Genomic DNA, 23,997 nt, shown 5'->3' with positions numbered 1-23,997 from the left:
TGTATTGTATTTCCAGTACACAGCACAGTGAAATGGCTCCATAAACATTACCTGAGTAAGTGAAGTAATTCTCTGTAAGGTCTGGCTGAAGACCTTCATGTCTCCAAATAAGTAGCCTACAAGTATCTCTCTATTCTGATTTTACTTTTAGGCCAGTTCCAGCTTTTCTGATACAGTGAGTAGAATGGAGTTATAAGCTCAATTTCGCCCGGAGAGATCAAGGCAGTTGCAGGGTCCATCAGTATTTAAGTGAATTTTGAACTTAATGAGATTCTTAAATTCATTCTGGAAGAAATGTAATTCTAGGTTGATTATAGCCACAATAGCATGATGCCAGGAATCAGGACTTAAAAGGCTTTTCTTGTGGAAGTAACTTCTGAATCAAACCCCAAAGTAAACCTATAGTACTTATTGTCAGTCCAAGGAATTCATCTCAGAAAAAAAAAAAAAAAATCAGTTTACCATAGTATATGTGAATTAAATGAGTTAATACAAGTTAGTGCTGGCCGGCACAGTGGCTCACTCCTGTAATCCCAGCACTTTGGGAGGCTGAGGCAGATCCCTTGAGGTCAAGAGTTGGAGACCAGCCTGGCCAACATGGTGAAACATTGTCTGTACTAAAAATACAAAACTTAGCGGGGCTTAGTGGCACGCGCCTGTAATCCCAGCGACTCAGGAGGCTGAGGCAGGAGAATCGCTTGAACCCAGGAGGCGGAGATTGCAGTGAGCCCAGACTGCGCCATTGCATGCCAGCCTGGGCGACAGAGCGAGACTCCATCTCAAAGTAAAAAGGACAAAAAAAAAAAAAAAAAAAAAAAAGGTTAGTTCTAAGCACAGTTATTAACTCATAGTAAGATATAAAAGTGTTAGGTAATGTGTGTAGAGCCAAAGAGACTTTGAGTCAACATTATGCCTAATGTTAAATGTATTAAGAACTTTTTAATTCAGGAAAGCATGCATTTCTTTGAACACTGCATAAACTGAACTGTGTTGAAAATAATTACTTAGCCAGTTTCTGCTTCCCTTTTGTGTTTAGGAGCTTTCTCAATTTTACCCATTCTTATCATTTAAAAGCCCTTTTTAGATCCTAGAGTAAAATAGGAGATGAATCTTGGCTGAATTACTAGAAATAGGAAGATTTTAGCTGATTACCTCACTGGCAACTTTGATAGCAGCAACTTACACTTGAGATCCCAGGCTTGGGTTCCTCTAAGGCTTAAAGCTTTCAGAAGTAAATGTACTTATTTTGTTAAGGAAATTCTTTAGAGACTCTTTTCCTTCAATAATTTTCATTATGTCTGAACATGGCTTTAACTTGCCAAATTTCCCTTCTTTGTTTAGTATAATTATTTTTAAAGAGTGGGAAAATGTGTGTTCTATTTTTAATATTTAATTTTTTTCAATTCTGACATATTCAACTATGGTTTATTTTCATTTTCAGGTATTTAGCAATGTTAATTCAAACCTGAGAGTTTTAAACTATGTTGGAATAATGGATCCCATTGAGAATATAATAAAATGTTTTGAACCTTCTTTCTAGAAAAATGTTTGTATATTCAAAATATCGTACACAGTGTTTCACTTTTCACAAATAATCCTGAAACTGATTCATATATTGTTTTTATTTTTATTTTTATTTTTTTTTGAGACGGAGTCTCGCTCTGTCACCCAGGCTGGAGTGCAATGGAACAATCTTGGCTCACTGTAACCTCCCCCTCCTGGGTTCAAGCCATTCTCCTGCCTCAGCCTCTCAAGTAGCTGGGACTGCAGTCGTGTGCCACCATGCCCAGCTAATTTTTGTATTTTTAGTAGTGACAGGGTTCACCATGTTGGCCAGGCTGGTCTCGAACTCCTGACCTCAAGTGATCCTCCTGCTTTAGCCTCCCAAAGTGCTGGGATTACAGGCATGAGCCACCGCGCCCGGCCGCATATATTGTTTTTGAAAAATGTTGCTCCTCTTTAGATATGTGACTAGTATATTGTCGTTTAGTTAACATGTCCAGTTGTATTCAATTTCATTAAAATTGATTTATAGTGCTATAGTGTTTAATTTGTATAACACAAAGTTTCTAGATCCTTCTAGAAGCCAGTAACAAAATAAAAAAATGCAGTTGTGCTAAGTGGGTTTTTGGGAGAATGCAGAATTTTAAGCAATGGCTATTTGTATGGCATTTATAGCAGTTTTTATCTATGTTTTAAAAATGTAAGAGATTCTTAATAAAATGATTTTGTTGGGCATTTTTTAAAGGATGTTTTCTTTTTTAAAAAAAATTATTTTTAAATTTTTATTTATTTATTTTGAGACCGGGCTATGAGACTGGCCAATTTTTGTATTTTTGGTAGAGATGGGGTTTCACCATGTTGCCTAGGCTGGTTTCGAACTCCTGGGCTCAAGCCATCCACCCACCTTGGTCTTGCAAAGTGAGGTGTGAGCCACTGCGCCCAGCCTAAAGGATGTTTTCTTGAATGATGGCTGTTGAATTATTTTGGTAGGACTTGAAATGCTTTTGTGGAATGTTTAAGTGGAATATTGGTTCTAAGTTTCCTATCTCAGGGATCCTGGACCTGCCATTTGATTAGCTGCATACATTTTTAAATTGAGGGGAACCAGAAAATCTTCCAAGATCTTTGAGTGCTGTGGACTCCTTTGGATGCAGTTTGCTTAAAGAACTGCTGGATCCATTCAGTCTTAGGATGACTGAGGTTATAAGATTTTCTCTAGTTTTTTTCTGCCCTGTCAGGCATCTTGTGATTTCATAGATTGGTGTCATTATCTCCCTTGGTTATCTCATCCAATACCTCATGACTTTTTTTTTTTTTTTTTGAGACAGGGTCTTGCTCTGTCACCCAGGCTGGAGTATAGTGGCGCGATCTCAGCTCACTGCAACCTCTGCCTCCTGGGTTCAAGCAATTCACCCTACCTTAGCTTCCTGAGTAGCTGGGATTACAGGCACCCGCTACCATGCCAGGCTGATTTTTGTATTTTTTAGTAGAGACAGGGTTTCGCCATGTTGGCCAGGGTGGTCTTGAACTCCTGACCTCAGGTGGTCGCCTGCCTCAGCCTCCTAAAGTGCTGGATTACAGGTGTGAGCTACCGTGCCCAACCCCCGTGACTTTTTTTTTTTTTTTTTTTTGAGATGGAGTCTTGCTCTGTCGCCCAGGCTGGAGTGCAGTGGCACAATCTCGGCTCACTGGCAACCTCCGCCTCCCGAGTTCTCGCCATTCTCCTGCCTCAGCCTCCCGAGTAGCAGGGACTACAGGCGCCCGCCACCACACCCAGCTAGTTTTTTGCATTTTTAGTAGAGACAGGGTTTCACTGTGTCAGCCAGGATGGTATCGATCTCCTGACCTCATGATCCACCCGCCTCAGCCTCCCAAAGTGCTGGGATGACAGGCGTGAGCCACCGCGCCCAACCCCCTCATGACTTTAATATGATCCAATATCATCTCTTTACAGATGAGTCCTAAATCTACCTCTCCAGCCCAGACTTCTCTCCTGAAATCCAGACTTAAATATATCTGACTGCTGTCTTAACATCTCCAGTTTTAATTGGCATCCCAAAATCAGTATGTTCAAAACTGGATTCCTGTTGTTTCCTCAGAAATGTAATCTTCCTCTTGTCAGTTGACAGTGCAGTCTCTCAAAAGCCTTGCACCCTTTCTTTATTCCTCTCTTTCTCTCTTACTTCATGTTTAGTCGGTTAGTATTGTTGCCTCACCCTTCCAAATATATCCAGAATTCAAATACATTCTCACTATCTCCACTGCTACCACTTTTACCTATTAGGTAGATTAAATGTTAGGTCCTAATACCTGCAACCTGAATGTTAATGTTATTTGGAAAACAGTATCTTTACAGATGTGATTCAGGACGTTGAGATGCGGAGATAATCCTGGTTGGCTCTAAATGCTATCATATGTACCATTCTAGAGAGAGGCAAAGAGAGATTTGACGCACACAGGAGGAGGTGACGTGAAGACAGAGGCAGAGTTTAGAGAGAGGCATCTGTAAGCCAAGGAATGCCCATAGCAACCAGAACTTGGAAGAAACAAGAAATGAATTTTCCCCTAGACCCTCTGGAGGGAGTTCGGCCTCTCTGACACCTTGATTTCAGACCAGTAATACTGATTTCTGACTTCTGACCTCCAGAACCTTGAAAGAATAAATTTCAAGCCATATCGTTTGAGGTCATTTGTTACAGCAGCCATTGGAAATTAATACATTCCCCTGTTTAGGATTTCAATCAAGGTTGTTCATTGTGTTTGGGTTTTATGACCTTGTTAATCTAAAATAATCCCCCTCACCTTTTTTGTTTTTCATGACACTGACTGTTTTTAATTTAAAGAGTCTGGGAATATTGTCTTGCAGACTATCCCATGTTGTGGAATTATCTGATTGTTTCCTCATAATTAGATTCATGTTAAACATTTTTTCCGAGAATACCATGTAGGTGATGTTGCATAAAGCATATTATTAATACAACTGCCAGAGTGATTTTTTTTTCTTTTTCCCAGATGGAGTCTTGCTCTGTCACCCAGGCTAGAGTGCAGTGGCACGATCTCAGCTCACTGCAACTTCTGCCTCTCGGGTTCAAGCAATTCTCCTGCCTCAGCCTCCCGAGTAGCTGGGATTACAGGCGCGGGCCACCACGCCCAGCTAATTTTTGTATTTTTAGGCCTGCCTCGGCCTCCCAGAGTGCTGGGCTTATAGGCTTGAGCCACTGCGCCCGGCCTGAAGTGATTCTTTTAAAGCATTAAGTCGAAGCATGGCATTCCTCTGTTCAAAAGTCTCCAGTAGCCTCCCATTTGTTCAGAGGAAAAGCCAGATCCCTCATATGATCTGACCACCCGTAACCTCTGGAGCTTTCTCTCCCCTTCACTAATTGTATTGCTTTTGTCTTGCCATTTCCCAGTCTGAGCATGCTGCTGTCTTATGACCTTTGCCTTAGCTGTTCTGGTTGTCCGGAAAGCTCTTCCCCCCATGTATCTTTTGGCTCACTGTCTCACCTCCTTCATGTCTGCTTAAATGCCTTGTGTCAGTGAGTCCTTTCCAGATGACTATTTTTAAAATTGTGATTCTCCACCGGCTTCCCACTGCCGATCCCTCAATGCTGCTTTACTGTTGTGTTTTTCCATATTATCCTCTCTCATACCGTGTAACTTACTATGTTTATTGTTTATTGCCTGCTTTCTCTACTGAATTATAAGCACCATGGTGGCAGGAATCTTTGTTTTGTTCCCAGAGTCATCCCATGATGTTATGTTCATAGCAGGCCCAAAATAATTTGTTGAATGGATGAATATGCAAATACTTCAGGATGAATATATCCTTCTTTGCCTTAATTCACAATAGAGTCACAACTGTGTTTCAAAATAACTTTGGATGTGCAGAAGAGTTCCAAAGACGGTGTAGAATTCCTGTTTGCCCTTCACCCAGTTTGTCCAAGTGTTAACATTTCACATAACCAATGTACATTTATCAAAACTAAGAAATTAACATTGGAATAATACTACTAACTAAACTCCAGGCTTCACTTGGATTTCACGAATTTTTCCACTAATACCCTTTTGCTGTTCCACTGTCCAATCCAGGATCCCACATTGCATTTTTTTTTTTGGGACGGAGTTTTGCTGTTGTTGCCCAGGCTAGAGTGCAATGGCACGATCTTGGCTCACCGCAACCTCCACCTCCCAGGCTCAAGTGAGTCTCCTGCCTCAGCCTCCCTAGTAGCTGGGATTACAGGCATGTGCCACCACACCCAGCTAATTTTGTATTTTTAGTAGAGACAGGGTTTCTCCATGTTGTTCAGGCTGGTCTCGAACTCCCAACCTCAGTTGATCTGCCTGCCTCGGCCTCCCAAAGTGCTGGGATTACAGGCATGAGCCACCATGCCCGGCCCACATTGCATTTAGTTACGTCTCTTAAGTCTCCCCTAATCTGTGCAGAGACTATTTCTTGAAAGATTCTTGTGGATTATTTGCTTAAGTGAATATTTCTTTTGTTTATTTATGCCTCAGCATTCACATCATGTGAATATTTCTAAAGGAAAGAAAGGTAAAGCTTAGGAGCACTAGAATATATAGCCACAGGGCGTTGTTGAACTTTATATGTGATCACAGGATTTGACATATTTTCTGGGTCAAATGCAGAGTTTATCTAGTCTCTTCTCTTCTGCCATCAGAGCTTCCCAATCCTGTTCATGTTGTCATTTGAAGAAGTGAATCCTAGCATAACCATTAACTGTTTGTGACATTTTAATGGGTAAATGTAATTATTTCTGTAGCAAAATCAAGATGTGTTAGGTACCTACCCTGTGTAATGAACTGTATGGAACTCCTCCTTGTGAAGGGGGATGTAAAGAAATTTGAATAAGTTTTTTACTAGCCTGGGTTCTAATATAGGTAATATATAACTAACAGATTATAATAACAACTGGTTAGATAGCACAGATGAAATTATTAATGTTAACTGAGTGAGATGAGAAATAGGGAGAAGATCACATTTAAACTTGCCCTTCAAGTATTAATAGAATTTTTTAAAAATTTTATTTGAAATCTCCTCAAGCTGATAAGCAACTTCAGCAAAGTCTCAGGATACAAAATCAATGTGCAAAAATCACAAGCATTCTTATACACCAGTAACAGACAGAGCCAAATCATGAATGAACTCCCATTCACAATTGCTTCAAAGAGAATAAAATACCTAGGAATCCAACTTACAAGGGATGTGAAGGACCTCTTCAAGGAGAACTACAAACCACTGCTTAGTAAAATAAAAGAGGACACAAACACATGGAAGAACATTCATGCTCATGGATAGGAAGAGTCAATATCGTGAAAATGGCCATACTGCCCAAGGTAATTTATAGATGCAGTGCCATCCCCGTTAAGCTACCAATGACTTTTTTCACAGAATTGGAAAAAACTACTTTAAAGTTCATACGGAACCAAAAAAGAGCCTGCCTTGCCAAGACAATCCTAAGTCAAAAGAACAAAGCTGGAGGCATCGCGCTACCTGACTTCAAACTACACTACAAGGCTACAGTAACCAAAACAGCATGATACTGGTACCAAAACAGAGATATAGACCAATGGAACAGAACAGAGCCCTCAGAAATAATACCACACATCTACAACCATCCGATCTTTGACAAACCTGACAAAAACAGGAAATGGGAAAAGGATTCCCTATTTAATAAATGGTGCTGGGAAAATTGGCTAGCCATAAGTAGAAAGCTGAAACTGGATCCCTTCCTTACTCCTTATACGAAAATTAATTCAAGATGGATTAGAGACTTAAATGTTAGACCTAAAACCATAAAAACCCTAGAAGAAAACCTAGGCAATACCATTCAGGACATAGGCATGGGCGAGGACTTTATGTCTAAAACACCAAAAGCAATGGCAACAAAAGCCAAAATTGACAAATGGGATCTAATTAAACTAAAGAGCTTCTGCACAACAAAAGAAACTACCATCAGAGTGAACAGGCAACCTACAGAATGGGAGAAAAATTTTGCAATCTACTCATCTGACAAAGGGCTAATATCCAGAACCTACAAAGAACTCAAACAAATTTACAAGAAAAAAACAACCCCATCAAAAAGTGGGCAAAGGATATGAACAGACACTTCTCAAAAGAAGACATTTATGCAGCCAACAGACACATGAAAAATGCTCATCATCACTAGCCATCAGAGAAATGCAAATCAAAACCACAATGAGATACCATCTCACACCAGTTAGAATGGCAATCATTAAAAGTCAGGAAATAACAGGTGCTGGAGAGGATGTGGAGAAATAGGAACACTTTTACACTGTTGGTGGGACTGTAAACTAGTTCAACCATTGTGGAAGACAGTGTGGTGATTCCTCAAGGATCTAGAACTAGAAATACTATTTGACCCAGCCCTCCCATTACTGGGTATATACCCAAAGGATTATAAATCATGCTGCTATAAAGACACATGCACATGTATGTTTATTGCGGCACTATTCACAATAGCAAAGACTTGGAACCAACCCAAATGTCCATCAATGACAGACTGGATTAAGAAAATGTGGCACATACACACTATGGAATACTATGCAGCCATAAAAAAGGATGAGTTCGTGTCCTTTGTAGGGACATGGATGCAGCTGGAAACTATCATTCTCAGCAAACTTTCGCAAGAACAGAAAACCAAATACCACGTGTTCTCACTCATAGGTGGGAATTGAGCAATGAGATCACTTGTACACAGGAAGGGGAACATCACACACCGGGGCCTGTTGTGGGGTGGGGGGAGGGGGGAGGGATAGCATTAGGAGATATACCTAATGTAAATGACAAGTTAATGGGTGCAGCACACCAACATGGCACATATATACATATGTAACAAACCTGCACATTGTGCACATGTACCCTAGAACATAAAGTATAATTAAAAAAAAAAAAGAAAAGAAAAAGAAATTTATTTGAGACAGGGTTTCACTTCCACTGCCCAGACTGGAGTGCAGTGGTGCAATCTCAGCTCACTGCAACCTCTGCCTCCTGGGCTTAAGTGATTCTCCCACCTCAGCCTCCAGAGTAGCTGGGACCACAGACACTTGCTACCACACCTGGCTATTTTTTTTTTTTTTTTTCCTGTGGAGAAGGGGTTTCTCCAAGCTGCCCAGGCTGGTCTTGAGCTCCTGAGCTCAAGCCAATCCACCCATCTTGGCCTCCGAAAGTTCTGGGATTATAGTGTGAGCCACCATGCCTGACCTCATATAATTTTTTAAAATGGCTTTACTGAGATATTATTAACGTATACATATCAAGTGCACCATTTAAAACAAACAATTCAATTGCCTATGCATATATTCACAGAGTTGTGCAACCATCCCACAATAAATTTTAGAACATCTTCATCAGCCACAAAAGAAATACCATACCTGTGTTCACTCACCATTCTCCCCTTCACTCAGCTCCTGGCAACAAATACTCTTTATATCTCTGTAAACTTGCCTATTCTTGTATTTCATATAATTAGAATTGTACAGTATGTGTCTGACATCTTTCACTTTGCATAACATTTTCAAGATTCATCCACATTGTATCATCCACATTGTAGCACCTATCAGTACTTCATTCCTATTTATTGCCAGATATTCTATTTTATAGAATTATGTTTTGGTTTTTCATTCATCAGTTGATGGAGATTTAGGTTGTTTCTGCTTTTGGGCTATTATGAATAATGCTGCTATGAACATTCAGATTTCTGCATGGACAGACATATGTTTTCATTAATGTTGGGTATATACTATGTTTAACCACTTGAAGAATTAGCAGATTATTTTTCAAAGCAGTTATTCTTTTACATTTCCGCCAGCAATTGATGAGGTTTCCAATTTCGTTACATCCAAGCCAACATGTGTTAATGTCTGTCTTTTCTATTTTAGTCATGCAAGTGGGTGTGAAGTGGAATTGTGGTTTCAGTTTGTATTTCCCTAATGACTAATGATGTTGCATCTTTTCATGTGCCTATTGGTCATTTGTAGATGTTATCTTGAGCATATAATTTTAGTAGAGGAAGAATGGGGAATGGAAGGGAGCAAGAGAACAGGGACAAAGGCCTGAGAAATGGTGAGAGAATCAGTAAAAGAGAGAGTAGGGTTCTCAGATAATGGGAATTAAGAGAGTGCTATAGAAAACTGGGTCTCTAAGTTGATGTGTCAAGTCACACTGTCCTCTGCTTATCCTAAGCTTACCTTGCTCAAATTTCTTTCTTTCTTTCTTTCTTTTTCTTTTTTTTTTTGTTGTTGTTTTTGTTTTTCTTTGCTTTTGGGTTTTCTTTTGTTTTTGTTTTTTCTTAATTTTCAAGGATATTCCTTCCTTTGTAAATGTCAGAGAGTATCGTGGCTAGGTCATTCAATTGATTCTTTCAACTTTTAAATAATTATTTAGGGTCTTTATTTATTCCAGGCCTTCTAGGCCCTGTTTGTGAGAGGAACAGATCAGTGAGCAAAAATAGACAAAGTCCTTGCTTTTCATAGAGCTTATTTTCTAGTAAGGATGATTTTGTACCAGTAAAAACCTGTCTTATGGTGCAGCATGGTGGCTCATTCCTGTAATGCCAGCACTTTGGGAGGCCAAAGCAGGTGTATTACTTGAGGTCAGGGGTTTGAAACCAGCCTGGCCAACATGGTGAAACCCCGTCTCTACTAAAAATATAAAAAAACTAGCCAGGTGTGGTGGTGCACACCTGTAGTCCCAGCTGTGGATGTGGAGGGTTTGGGGAGATTGGTGGCGGATAGGCTGAGGCAGGAGAATCGCTTGAACCGGGAGGTTGCAGTGAGCCAAGATTGTGCCACTGCATCCCAGCTTGGGCAACAGAGCAAGACTCTGTTTCAAAAAAAAAAAAACAAAACAAAAAAAACCTGCCTTGTTAAAGGCTGCCTTTATTCCAGCCTTTTAGCATTTGATAAACAAATCCGGGTCTACTTTGTTTATGCTATTGATGATTTTACTGGATTGGGTCATAGTCCTTTTCAGCTTCCATCTTTTTAGATACGTTTTATTTATTTATTTTCAGTTTTACTTATTTTTTGAGACAGTCTCACTCTGTCGCCCAGGCTGGAGTGCAGTGGCACAGTCTCGGGTGACTGCAACCTCTGCCTCCCAGGTTCAAGCGATTCTCCTTCCTCAGCCCCCCAAGTAGCTGGGACTACAGGCATGTGTACCACACATAGCTAATTTTTATATTTTTAGTAGAGACTGGGTTTAACCATGTTGCCCAGGCTGGTCTCCAGCTCCTGGCCTCAAGTGATCCTCCCTCCTCATCCTTCCAAAGTGCTGAGATTACAGGCATGAGCCACCACACAGGCCAAGACTTATGTTTTGATCATTGGTCATCCCTCATACAACAGCAGCCTGAATTTCCCCCCTGGCATTCTTATTTCTCTCTTCTGAGACTGTTGCAGTTGAAGTGTATTTTTCCACTGTAGTCCATACCAACTAATGAAAAGCCTGATAAACTATAAAGAAAAGGTTGCATGCATATTTTAAACATTCTTACCATGTAGGTGTGTTTTCATCAACCTTTTGTTTTAGGACCAAGGCTTTTTCTTTTTGGAGTAGGAGATGGGACTTGTGAACCCTGCATCACATTGAGTAAGAATTTACTGACTAGTATTTTGTGGTCTTTCTTAGAAAAACCCCACCTTGGCCTCCCAAAGTGCTAGGATTATAGTCAGGAGCCACCACATCCAGCCTCATAGGTTTACTTAAAATTAATTAAGTTATTAATTCAGTATCATGTACAACTGCTTAAACAGGTTAGGAGTGGCTCTTGGTAAGCAAATCCAAGTAGAGGAAGCGGAAGTTCACTGCCATGAGCATTTGGTCCACTGTAGACACCAGCTATTATGTATTATAAGGGAAACAAAGCAGTTGTTGAGTCCATGTTGTTGTGGGGGATTGGTTAGGAAAGCTTCTATATATTCCAGGTTAAGTACTCTTCTGCTATGTTGTGTCATCACACTGTAGATGCCTCTTTCAGAAAACTTATTTCACTATTCTAGTTGTTTATTTGTTTGTCTTCCTCATGGAATTTCATAGTCTTTGAGGGCAGCAGTATACTCATTGTATTTCTAGTTCCTAGTATATACTTGGCATATAGTTATATATTGGCTTTAAAATGAATTAATTGACTCCAAGCTCAGTATAATTCAATAATATGACTAGGCTGACAAAAATGAAAAAGTTTGGCTGGGCGCGGTGGCTCGGGCCTGTAATCCTAGCATTTTGGGAGGCTGAGGCATGCAGAATGCCTGAGCTCAGGAGTTTGAGACCAGCCTGGGCAGCAACATGATGAAACCCCATCTCTACTAAAATACAAAATAAATTAGCCAGATGCGGCAGCATGCGCCTGTAATCCCAGCTACTCAGGAGGCTGAGACAGAAGAATTGTCACAGGAGAATCGCTTGAACCCAGGAGGCGGAGGTTGCAGTGAGCTGAGATTGTGCCACTGCGGTCTAGTCTGGGGGACAGCGCAAGACTCCGTTTCAGAAAAAAAAAAAAAGATTCTTTGGGATCAGAGTGATCGTCAGTTTAACTAGCAGAGATACAATTCTAATTCTAAATCTATGGTTCTACTTGAAAATTGGTTAAGAAATGTGTGGGATAGATCAGTTATCTGTTGAGGTTTCACTGATTACTCCAAACAGTGGCTTAAATCACCAGTGAGATACTATTTCTTAAAATTCTGATTTATCAAATGCAAATTCTCATGACGTTCTGCTTCACATGGTGTCAGCTGGGGTAACTAATGTGGCTGGATTTTCACAATATCTTCTGTCGTTTGACTTGGGTGACTGTAATGTCTGGGGCCCAGGCAGGCCTCTCCCCACTTTTACATGTCATTCTTATTATTCTAGGTTAGCCCAGGCTTCTGGATTTTTTTTTTTTTCTTCTTCTTTTTTTTTTTTTTGTTGAGACAGAGTCTCGCCCTGTCACCCAGGCTGGAGTGCAATGACATGATCTTGGCTCACTACAACCTCCGCCTCCTGGGTTCAAGCGATTCTCCTGCCTCAGTCTCCCGAGTAGTTGGGATTACAGGTGTGTGCCACCACACCCAGCTAATTTTTTGTATATTTAGTAGAGAGGGGGTTTCACCATGTTGGCCAGACTAGTCTTGAACTCCTGACCTGTGATCTGCCCACCTGCACCTCCCAAGGTGCTGGAATTACAGGTGTGAACCACCATGCCCGTCCCAACCAGGCTTCTTAAATGAATTATAAGATAGAAACAATAGGAGCTGCCAGGACTTTCTTAAGGGCTGGACCTAGGACTGTCACAGTGACATTTCTGCCATATTCTGCTGGTCACAAGGCAAGCCCAAATTCAAAAGGAGAGAAATAGACCTCTTAGAGTTTCCTAATAAAAGGTAATTTCATTAAAAATACGATAATTCATAAATTAGCCCTATGTTTACTACTGTCTTTTCAGCTCTTTTTTTATTCCATGCATTAATTGATTCCTCACCACTTGAATTGTACCACCAATGTTTCTATGACATGATCCAAAAACAAAGGGGCTCAGTAGTTTTCACTTAAAAGACAAAGAGGCCCACTGAACTATTACAGATGTTAATTAGGATTCATTTCCTTTACTATGGTAGAAAGAATGCTATGATACCACTTTAGTGATGAACCAAATAAACTTAATCACATCCTAGGAGCTAAGTATTCTGACATTATAATCTCTTCTCTCAGAGCCCCATCGCAGCAGTCTTAGGATTCAAGATCTATTCTTGGGCAACATTATAGAACCAGTGTGTCATGTACATACAAATGAGGAAAAATATAATGGCTTTGGTAATCCTATAGTAACCCTTCTTGTCATATACTCTTTTTTTCATTTTTAAAAATCGAGGCAAAATTTGTATAACATAAAATTAACCATTCTGAAGTGTACAATTTAATGGCATTTAATACATTCACAGTGTTGTACAACTCTTTTTTTTTTTTTGAGGAAAAGCTTATTTTTAGGATAATGTCAAAACAGATTAATAAGATGCTACTAAGATGGCCAGACATTCCCTCAGAAATGTTTTTTGTGTTTTGTTTTGTTTTGGTGAAATGGTTGAGAGATATGTTGCCTTGCACTTAGGCCACTGCATTCCCATTTAAGTGCCGGGGTTGTGTCAGCAACAGCATGGCCTAAACAATCTCAGTCTTATCTCCTTCCAGCCCCCTAAATCTTCCAAAATTGCAAGAATAGGCCAGGTGTGGTGGCTCACACCTGTAATCCCAACACTTTGGAAGGCCAAGGCAGGCAGATCACTTGAGGCCAGGAGTTTGAGACCAGCCTGGACAACATGGCAAAACCCCATCTCTACTAAAAATACAAAAATTAACCAGGTGTGGTGGTGCATGCCTGTAATATCAGTTTCTTGGGAAGTTCGGGCGGGATGATTGCTTCAAACTGGGAGGCGAAGGGCGCAGTGAGCTGAGATCACGCCGCTGCACTTCAGCTTGGGTGAGAGTGAAGCTTTTTCTTTAAAAAAAAAAAAAAAAAAAAAAAAGGCACATTTATCTCACCTTCCCTCCTATTCTGGGGATGCTAACATCCTCAGGGAATGTCCCAAATTGGTCCCCTATAACCCAATGCTTGGGAGTTTCAGAGCACCACTGTAGGTCTGAGAACAACAAAAAAGTTGTTCTAAGGGATGAAGCCACCCTCAATAAAACTGGAAGTCAAAGCCTGCATATAAGCCCCTCTCCCTCCTGCCTAAAAAAGGAAAGGTATTTAGATGTTTTTGTCATGGATACTTTACTGGGATCAGGTAAGAACTGAACAAATGCAGTAAGCTATTGGAGAGTTAAAGAGTAAAAAAGGCCGTATGCAGCGGCTCACCTGTAATCCCAGGATGAGGCCAGGCAGGTGTGTCGCTTGAGCTCACGAGTAATGAGACCAGCGAGGGTAGAATGGTGAAACCTCATCTCGACAAAAAATACAAAGTTAGCCAGGCATGGTGGTGTGTGCCTGTAGTCCCAACTGCTTGGGACCCTGAACTGGGGAGGATGGCTTGAGCCCAGGAGGCAGAGGTTGCAGTGAGCTAAATCGTGCCACTGCTCTTCAGCCAGGGTGATAGAGCCAGACCTTGTCTCAAAACAATAATAATAATAGCAATTTTAGTAGTTTTTAAATTTTGAACTAGTTAGAACCTCTTTGGTATTTGCCTGACCTATGAAATTGGGATCAGTCTAGCTTTCAAAGGGAGGTACATGAATTTAGGAAGGACTGCAGAGTACAGCAAATTTTAGTTCCTGATATGGCCATGCTTTCCTAAGAAATTTCCAAAGGTAATTGACTCTCAGTTTAGCCTTTTCTACTGCACAATGTGATAGATGCTGTAAATCGGAGTTCAGAGGTGTTTATCTAACTTTTCCTAGTGGGAGATGGGGAAAGTTTCACTGAGAATGTAACTGCACCAGGAGCAGATGTTTGCTAAGTGGGCAGGGATTGAAGGGGAATGTCTTAAACTGAGGGAAAACATTTGTAAAAGCAGAAAGGGGTGAGTATATGACAGCAAATAATTTACTACAGCTAACATGAGAGAGAAGGGGAAGGGTAATAAATAGAATTGAAGAGGTAGCCAAGGGCCAAATATAAATTTATATTACAAGCTAAGGAAATTTTATCCAATCATAAAGAGCCACTGAAAGATTTTATGCAGGGGATTGTAATGATCAGATTAGCGTGTTAAGAAGATGATTTTGGCAATAGTATGGAGTCTGGTCGATAGGGAGACCAGGTAGGAGGTTCCTGAAGTAGTCTGGACTAGAGATGATGTGGACCTAAACTAAGGCATGGGGATGGAGAGGAACTTAGCATCACAGGCAATTATTTAAATGGGCTAGGGGAAGCAGGAGGAAGCAAGAATCATTCCTTGGTTTAATGGTTTGAATGGATGGTAGTGGTCTTTACTGACACTAGATATACAGGAGTAGAAAAGCCACTAAAAAAAACCCACACACGTTTCTGTTTTATGTAGGCATCTTGTATAGGACAGACAAAAATGAAACTGTTTCTTAAATTTAATTGAAATACAATCACCCACTTTCTAATTATAATTTTACTTAACCCTGTACAGTTCAGTCTACAAAAATAAGTATTGGTAGAATAGCCAGGTGCAGTGGTGTATGCCTGTATTTCCAAGCTACTCTGGAGGCTGAGGCAGTTGGATCACTTGAACCCGGGAGTTCGAGTGCAGCCAGAGCAGCACAGTGAGACCCTGTCTCTAAGTATTAAAAAACAGAAAGAATTTTATCTGCACACCCCACAGAATGTACAGTGGAATTCTAATGCCTTATCTCTCAACTTACTATACATAACAGTGATATAACCTTTTCTATTGTTTTTGACACCTATTTTATTCAATTAGCGTTATTTTCCTTGGCATCCTTATAGCCAGGCAATCCCTTATGAGTAATTGGGAAAAAAAAAAAAAAAAAACCTGTAATGATCTAAGGCTGTGCTGCTATTTGATATGAGAGCCACTTAGCCACATGTGACTTGAGTATTTGAAATTTGACTAGTTCAAAATGAGATGAGTGGAGATGTAATATACTCACTAGATTTCAAAGACTTAATCTCACTAAAATTTTTGTATATTTATTACATGTTGGAGCATTATTTTGGCTACAAGAAGTAAAATTTATTGTCATAATGAAATTTTCCTGTTTTGTTTTTGTTTTTAACTATTTTTTAAATGTAGCTACACCTGTAATCCCAGCACTTTGGGAGGCCAAGGTGGGCGGATCATGAGGTCAGGAGATCGAGACCATCCTGGCTAACACAGTGAAACCCCGTCTCTATTAAAAATACCAAAAATTAGCCGGGCGTAGTGGCACACGCCTGTAGTGCCAGCCACTCAGGAGGCTGAGGCAGGAGAATCACTTGAACCCAGGAGGCGGAGGTTGCAGTAAGCCGAGATCGCACCCCTGTACTCCAGCCTGGAAGACAAAGCGAGACTCAGTCTCAAAAAAAAAAAGTAGCTACTAGAAAAATGTAAGTTATTTATATGGCTCACATTATCTTTCTATTGCTTTCTTTGCTAAGTTTATTTCAGTTCCATTATCTGCCTAGTTTCTATGCTAGCTGCCTAACTTCTATGCTAGCTGCCTAACTTCTATGCTAGCTAGTGATTTGCTGCATATGATTAACAACTGTTTCATTTTAATTCGTTATAAGTGCCTGGAAACTGCAATAATGCTAAATTGTCTTCCCGTATTTTGGAAACAAGGTTAAAAAGTTCTGTAGCACCCTATAGTTGATTTTATTAGTAAGAACTTCAGTGCAGACTATCTACAGGAAACTGATTTTTGTAGATGTTATCACAATTCATTTTGAAATCTGTAAGTTGGATAGTGTTTGTTAACTCTTCTGCAGATCAATTATTTCTACAATGAAAATCTCCAAGCTGGTACATGAATAAGATTGGACTAGAGAAAAAGCTTATTTGAAAAACATTTTATGAGGGTTTTCATTTATTGTCTAAACACTAAAATTTTTTTGCAGTGTTCCAATTGACACAGGCCAAGAAATGCCTGTACCGGTAACAAACACACCTAGGAAACAGGGCTGGCTGCCATATCAAAAAGTCTCTCTGCTAAGGTGAGGTGCAGGGTTTCTTTTTGGGGTGATGAAAATGTTCTAAAATTAGATAGTAGTGATGCTTGCACAACTCTATAAATATACTAAAACCACTGAATTGTATACTTTAAAAGGGTGAGTGTGGCCGGGCGCGGTGGCTCACACCTGTAACCCCAGCACTTTGGGAGGCCAAGGCGGGTGGATCATGAGGTCAGGAGATTGAGACCATCCTGGCTAACACGGTGAAACCCCGTCTCTACTAAAAATACAAAAAACTAGCTGGGCATGGTGGCGGGTGCCCGTATTCCCAGCTACTCGGGAGACTGAGGCAGGAGAATGTCATGAACCTGGGAGGCAGAGCTTGCAGTGAGCCGAGACTGAGCCACTGCATTCCAGCCTGGGCGACAGAGACTCCATCTCAAAAAAAAAAAAAAAGGGTGGGTGTAGGGTATGTGCAATATAGCTCAATAAAGCTGTTATTAAAAAAACAATCTGAACATGCTTAACTCTTGGAGTTACTGACTCACTAGTCATTTAATGAGAGTTAAGTGAGCAGACAGAAAGCAACCATATGTTCAAGAACTACGGTGATCAGACAAAAATGGACTGTCCTTTTTTGACTTCTATGTGAGCCCCACAGATCTGGTGGCATTTAGGGAAGCGTAGTGGCCTTCTTTTGAGTAGAAAGAAAACCACTCCAATATTTAATCATTTGTTGTTGAGAAATTTATCCATTAACAGTTTTTAGACAGAGTTGTTTATATCTACTCAAGGTGTTATGCACATCTGTTTCTTGTACCTCAGGTTCATCTTACAGAAAATCATGCTAACTCACAAGAATATCCGAAGACGAGTCATGCAGTATTTTCAACTTCAGAGAGTAGCAGAGGATGCACATTTAATTTCTTTACCATTTGCTACCGTCTGAAGTTAGTAACATTTTCTGGCTAATCACCAAGCACTCAGAAAGAAAGAAATAGAGCAAATTTGGTGCATCGTTTTCTTCCATATCTCCTTTCGAAGTCATTTCCACAGGATAAGTGCTAAAGCACAGAAAAGAAGCTAGGCTCCACTTTTACTCTCATGAACAAAAGTCTTCCCATAGATTTCTACACAGCTGCTGCATTTGTCTTCATCCCTTTCCTGAAGAGTCTTGTTGCTGTGGTCTTGCTCTAGGGCTGCTTTCAGCAACCTTTCTGACGCAGGTTTAATGCTGATTAGCCCTAAAACAATTCTAGGGCAGGGCTCCCTGCCAGGATAAAGAATGAACAAAATTGGTTTGCATATAGGCCAGCTGCAGTTGCTGCAGCTAGAGTCTGTCAAACAAGGACCATTTTCTTGTTTACCAAAATGAGGTTAAATTAGCACAGCATGAGGCAAAAGAAAGATTTAAAAAAAAAAAGAAAAGAAAAAATTAGCAATGCTTTTGAGTATGATGCAGTGAGTGTGGAATTAAAATGAGTTTAAGTTAGTTTGAGAAGGGAAGGTAATATACAGTACTAAAAGCTTGATTAAAAGCTGCTTGAAGATATTTGCTTGCTAACGATCTTAGTTAAAAAAAAAAAAAAAGGTATATTTGAATAGGGCTTCAAAGCCCACAGATTACATTTAGACAAGTCAGTTGACTCATTTATATTGAGTATGTGCCTCATGCTTAGCCATGGTCCGGCACAAGGGTATAGAGATGGACATTTAATAGAGGAGGACACTGTCTTTGAGACTGGGTTTCTGGAGACTCTTAATTCAAGCCTCAGCTCTGTCTTTAATTCTCACCTTAGGCAAACGATGTTAACTGAGCATCTGTGTTCTCCTAATGTAAACAGTGAGAGAGTGAGAGGGACTGCTCGGGCTTTTAAAGATAATTCAAGTCTAATATCTTTTGAATTATTTGTGTAGTGTTATTTCCTAAAATATTTCAATCAAGTTTTATGTGTTCATTGTCTCTGACAGTGGGACATCCAGTCTAGATGAGGAGGAAAGATGAGCTATGTAATCAGAGAAGCTGAACGTGAGAGGTTTCTGACTTCCAGAGCTTCAGTTTACAAAGCTCTTTTTCCCTACCTCTCCACTTTGCACTGCTCCCATTGCAGAGACTGCCCATGGATCCACCTTTGGGAACTCAGGCTTTTTATTCCAGCAATGCAAGGCTGGGTTGAGGGAAGGAGCCCCCACTTTCTCATCCACCTGCAAAGGCAGAGTACATAGCTGCAGGTAACAAGTTATAGGAAGGGACAGTGTGAGGCAGAAAGGCACAGTAAAGGATCAACTTCATAGTGATTGATGATCCCCAAAGTGTCATTTGACTTCTTAGACTCCCAGAACCCCTGTGCTTCACCTCCCAGCCTTTCATCAACTCTGGATTCAAGGACTTCTGAACTTGATCTCTGTCACTTTCTCCTCGCTGACTTTCCCACATCCCAGTCTTCAATCATTAAAAGCATCCCTACTAGGTTAGGGCTGGGAAATGAGGAGACTTAATCATCTTGTAACATTGTTCCTATGGGAGGTGAATTATTTTATAGACTAATGTCCAAATACAATCATTAGTAAAACTAAGGCTACAACTGTTAATTTAACTGAAGCTTGTATAGTTATGGAGAGATCCTTTCTTTTATCAATTCATATTTCTATGTACTTCTCATTCAGTACTGTGCTATACTTTTCACTGCCCTTCACCTCAGCTAAGATGGTTTTCACCTTAAGTCTCTAGACAAAGGCAGCAAACAGCCAATACAGAGTTAGGGCATAGAGCAGTGTGTGATCAGTGTGCTAACTACTCATAGTCCGCTTTAAGCTCAGGATAGGGGAAATTCTCACAGAAAAAAACCAAACATTACCTATATTAGATAATCAAGTAGGTAGGGCTTAGAGAAAAAAGGAATCACCATGGGTTGTAGTGGGGTAGTTTATACATGTAGGAAACAGTCCTGAAAGATATGGATGTGCAGAATGGAGGCTGATGTTCTGAGCTCCAGCTGAGGGAATTTTCATTCATCTAAAGTTTTATTTCTGTTTTTTTTCCCCAGCTGAATTTAAGATTCATATTTCTGTTTTGAAAAGTTGTGAAATGCATATAGCAAAGTGTTAACATTTGTTGAATTTAGGAGGAAGGTATCTACACACAGTGTTCATTATTTCTGTTTTACTTCTCTATATGCTTGAATTTCTTCTTTTTAATTTTTTTGAGATAGAATCTCACTCTGTTGCCCAGTCTGGAGTGCAGTGGCATGATCAGGACTCACTGCAGCCTCAACCTCCTGGGCTCAAGCAGCTCTCCTGCCTCAGCCTCCCAAAGTGTTGGGATTAGAAGATGTGAGCCACAGGACCCAGCCTGAAATATTTTAAAATTACAGACAGGAAAATAAATTGCATTAAAGTCGAGCAACTCAGGAGACAAAGGAGAGAGCTTGAATAATATATAGATCAGATGGTCAGCTCTTGAAAAGGTAGGTGTTAATGGCAGTCAGTTATTCTATCAGTCTTGAAGGAGCACGTAAATAGTATATTGTTCTGCAACCAAGAATGGAAAAATGACTACGATCATCAATGATGAAAGCTCAAATGTGGTGAAGAAATGGAAAAAATAAATAATGGGCCAAGGTTTCTTCATGGCTTGGAGTTAACTTTTTTTTTTTTTTTTTTTTTTTTTTTTTTTTTTTTTGAGACAAGTTCTCACTCTTGTTGTCCAGGCAGGAGAGCAGTGGTGTGATCACAGCTCACTGCAGCCTCACCATCCCTAGACTCAGGTGATCCTTCCAGCTCAGCCTCCCAAGTAGCTGTCTGGGACTATAGGCATGCACCACCACACCTGGCTAATTTTTATATTTTTTTTTGTGGAGATAAGGTTTTGTCCTGTTCCCCAGGCTCTCTCAAACTCGTGGGCTCAGGTGATCTGCCCACCTTAGCCTCTCAAAGTGCTGGGATAACAGATGCGAGCCACCGTGCCCACCCATGCTTAATTTGTTTAGGTGTGAGATATACTAACACAGAGAATATGCTGTACATCATTAGAGAAAATGAATATAAATAAATGACATACTTTAGTAATTATCAAAAGGAGCAAATTCAGCCAATACATCTACATGAAAAATAAGTGTAATCACATTTTTCTGAAAGAGTAGCTTTTAATGCATATATTTAAATTATTTTAAAATATGCTCTAAAGTCTGTCTATTGTGCTGTAATTGTCTCTTAACAGTTGAATTTTTGCCTTTTCAAGAATTTCTTCTGTAAGTACTGAGGGAAGAACCATTACTGGTAAATTTTCTATATTCCCCATATGCTTGGCTAAGCTTATAGCAAGACTTAATATATTTGTTGGTTGGCAGTACAGAATTTTGAGTAGTCTGTTTATACCAGTAATATTGTGTTGCTAGTGAATAGATGAGTTTAATCTTAGTGCAAAAAGCATATCTATGTAACAGTTTTTCTACTGATTAATTGTATATAATTGAACAAATCTCAAGTTCATTGCTTTTTTTGTTCATTCATTCATACAAAATGGGAGGTTGTTTAGAACTCATCCTGAAAGGAATTAACATACTATAGTCTCTCACAGAAGTACAACTTAATAAACATTTATGGCAATAAAATTTACCCAGCATGTAAGTATATCTACAAAACTGTAAGTATGTGGAATGGTCTTACAGAAGCACAAAATTAATAATGTAGTTTCCCAGGTTATTTCTCATCTATTTCTCTATCATACTATAAAAGAGTCAAATACTGTTACAGTAATCATAATGATAATTTAAACTTACAATTTCAGTATAATTATTATCACAATTTTTTAAAATATATGTGTATATATTTAGAGATGGGGTCTCACTCTGTCACCCAAGCTGAAGTCTAGTGGCACAATCATAGCTCCCTGCAGCCTTGAACTCGGGTTCATGTGATCCTTCCACTTCAGCATCCCAAATAGCTCAGACTGCAGGCACGCACCACCACACTCGGCTTATAATTGCAAATCTTTTTTTTTTTTTTTTTTGAGACAGAGTCTCGCTCTGTCGCCCAGGCTGGAGTGCAGTGGCCGGATCTCAGCGGCCGGATCTCAGCTCACTGCAAGCTCTGCCTCCCGGGTTTATGCCATTCTCCTGCCTCAGCCTCCTGAGTAGCTGGGACTACAGGCGCCCGCCACCTCACCCGGCTAGTTTTTTGTATTTTTAGTAGAGACGGGGTTTCACCATGTTAGCCAGGATGGTCTTGATCTCCTGACCTTGTGATCCGCCCGTCTCGGCCTCCCAAAGTGCTGGGATTACAGGCTTGAGCCACCGCGCCCGGCCTATAATCGCAAATCTTATGTTCTGTTTTCTTTTTAGAGACAGGGTCTCACTCTGTTGCCCAGGCTGGAGTACAGTGGCACTATCGTAGCTGACTGCAGCCTTGAACTCCTGGGCTCAAGTAATCCTATCACCTCAGTCTCTTGAGTAGCTAGGACTGCAGCTACTCAATTTAAACTCTTTTAGAACTTTTTTTGATAGAGAAAAAGGTCTTGATATGTTGCCCAGGCTGGTCCAAAGTGGTTCTCCTGCTTCATCCTCCCAAAGTGTTGGGATTACAGGCGTGAGCCATTGCACCCAGTGTCACAAATCTTACATTTTTTTTTTTTTTTTTTTTTTGAGACAGAGTCTCTCTGTGTCACCCAGACAGAGTGCAGTGGTACAGTCTCAGCTTACTGCAACCTCTGCCTTCCTGAATCAGATTCAAGTGATTCTCCTGCCTCAGCCTCTCGAGTAGCTGGAATTACAGGCACACGCCACCATGCCCGGCTAATTTTTTTGTATTTTTAGTAGAGACGGATTTTTACCATGTTGGCTAGGCTGGTCTCGAACTCCTGATGTCACGTGATCCACCCACCTTGGCCTCCCACAGTGTTGTGATTACAGGCATGAGCTACTGCGTCCAGCCTTAAATTTTTATTAAATAACCTTCATAGTCCTATAAAACCATTATTCTAGAATTTGTACAAACAAGGTAAAAATATTTACACAAAGTCGGTAGTATTCCTGTGTTCTTTCAACTAGCCCATGTTCATAATTATTCATTTATTCTCATATGCCTAATGATGAGGATACATTCTGAGAAAAGCACTATTAAGAGATACTGTTATTGTGCAGACATCATAGAGTGTACTTACATAAAACTAGATAGCATAGCCTACTACAAACCTTGACTATATGATACAACCTATTGCTCTTATTGTTATAAAAGATTTAAACATTTTATTTATAAACTGGTATTGCCAACCTTCCCCTATTTCTGCATATTTAGGTAAGAAGTAAAAATAAGTTATCCTGGCTTTGTGTAGTGGCTCATACCTGTAATCACAGCACTTTGGGAGGCTGAGGTGGGAGGATGGCTTGAGCTCAGGAGTTTGAGACCAGCTTGGGCAACACAGTGACACTCTGTGTCGCTCCACAAAATTTTTTTTAAAAGATTAGCCAGGTGTGGTGGTACATTCCTATAATCCTAGCTACTTGGGATGCAGAGACAGGAGGATTGATTAAGCCCAGGAGTTCAAGGTTACCATGGACAATGATTGTGGTACTGCATTCCAGCCTGGATGACAGAGTGAGATGCTGTCTCTTAAAAAAAAAAAAAAAAAAAAAAAAAAATGTTATCCAAGGGGCTTACAAGCAATGACACCCCAGAGATCTTAATTTCTAATACCATTTTGCAATTAAAGGAGCAGGGGGTCCTTGGAGAAATGACTGATTTCTAGAAATGGGCCAAGAAATATGAGCCTTATACTGCTGGCAATTAAGGAAGTGCTCAAAAACCTAAAAAAGAACAAAGAAGCCGCACAACACATAGATGGGGGTGCATCAAACGGGCATAGGAGCCAAATAAAAGAGTTGTTAATGGCCAAGAC

At 40.2% G+C, this 23,997-nt stretch overlaps 1 protein-coding gene across 7 annotated transcripts in view; it reads left to right on the top strand.

Annotated features, from left to right (window-relative positions):
- Positions 1-23,997, top strand: part of DENND5B (DENN domain containing 5B) — a 207,342-nt gene that overhangs the window by 49,954 nt on the left and 133,391 nt on the right. The window contains exon 2 of one of the 7 annotated variants that reach the window (XM_045364981.2): positions 17,049-17,144. The exons of the other annotated variants lie outside the window; for them this stretch is intronic. The gene's annotated coding sequence lies outside the window, so the exon portion shown is untranslated. The remainder of the gene's footprint in view (positions 1-17,048; positions 17,145-23,997) is intronic. 7 annotated transcript variants of the gene reach the window in all.

This window comes from Macaca fascicularis, chromosome 11 (genome assembly GCF_037993035.2).
Source record: "Macaca fascicularis isolate 582-1 chromosome 11, T2T-MFA8v1.1".
NCBI lineage: Eukaryota > Metazoa > Chordata > Mammalia > Primates > Cercopithecidae > Macaca > Macaca fascicularis.
The sequence above is the reverse complement of the archived record's forward strand: the minus strand, read 5'-3'. Positions and strand labels throughout refer to the sequence as shown.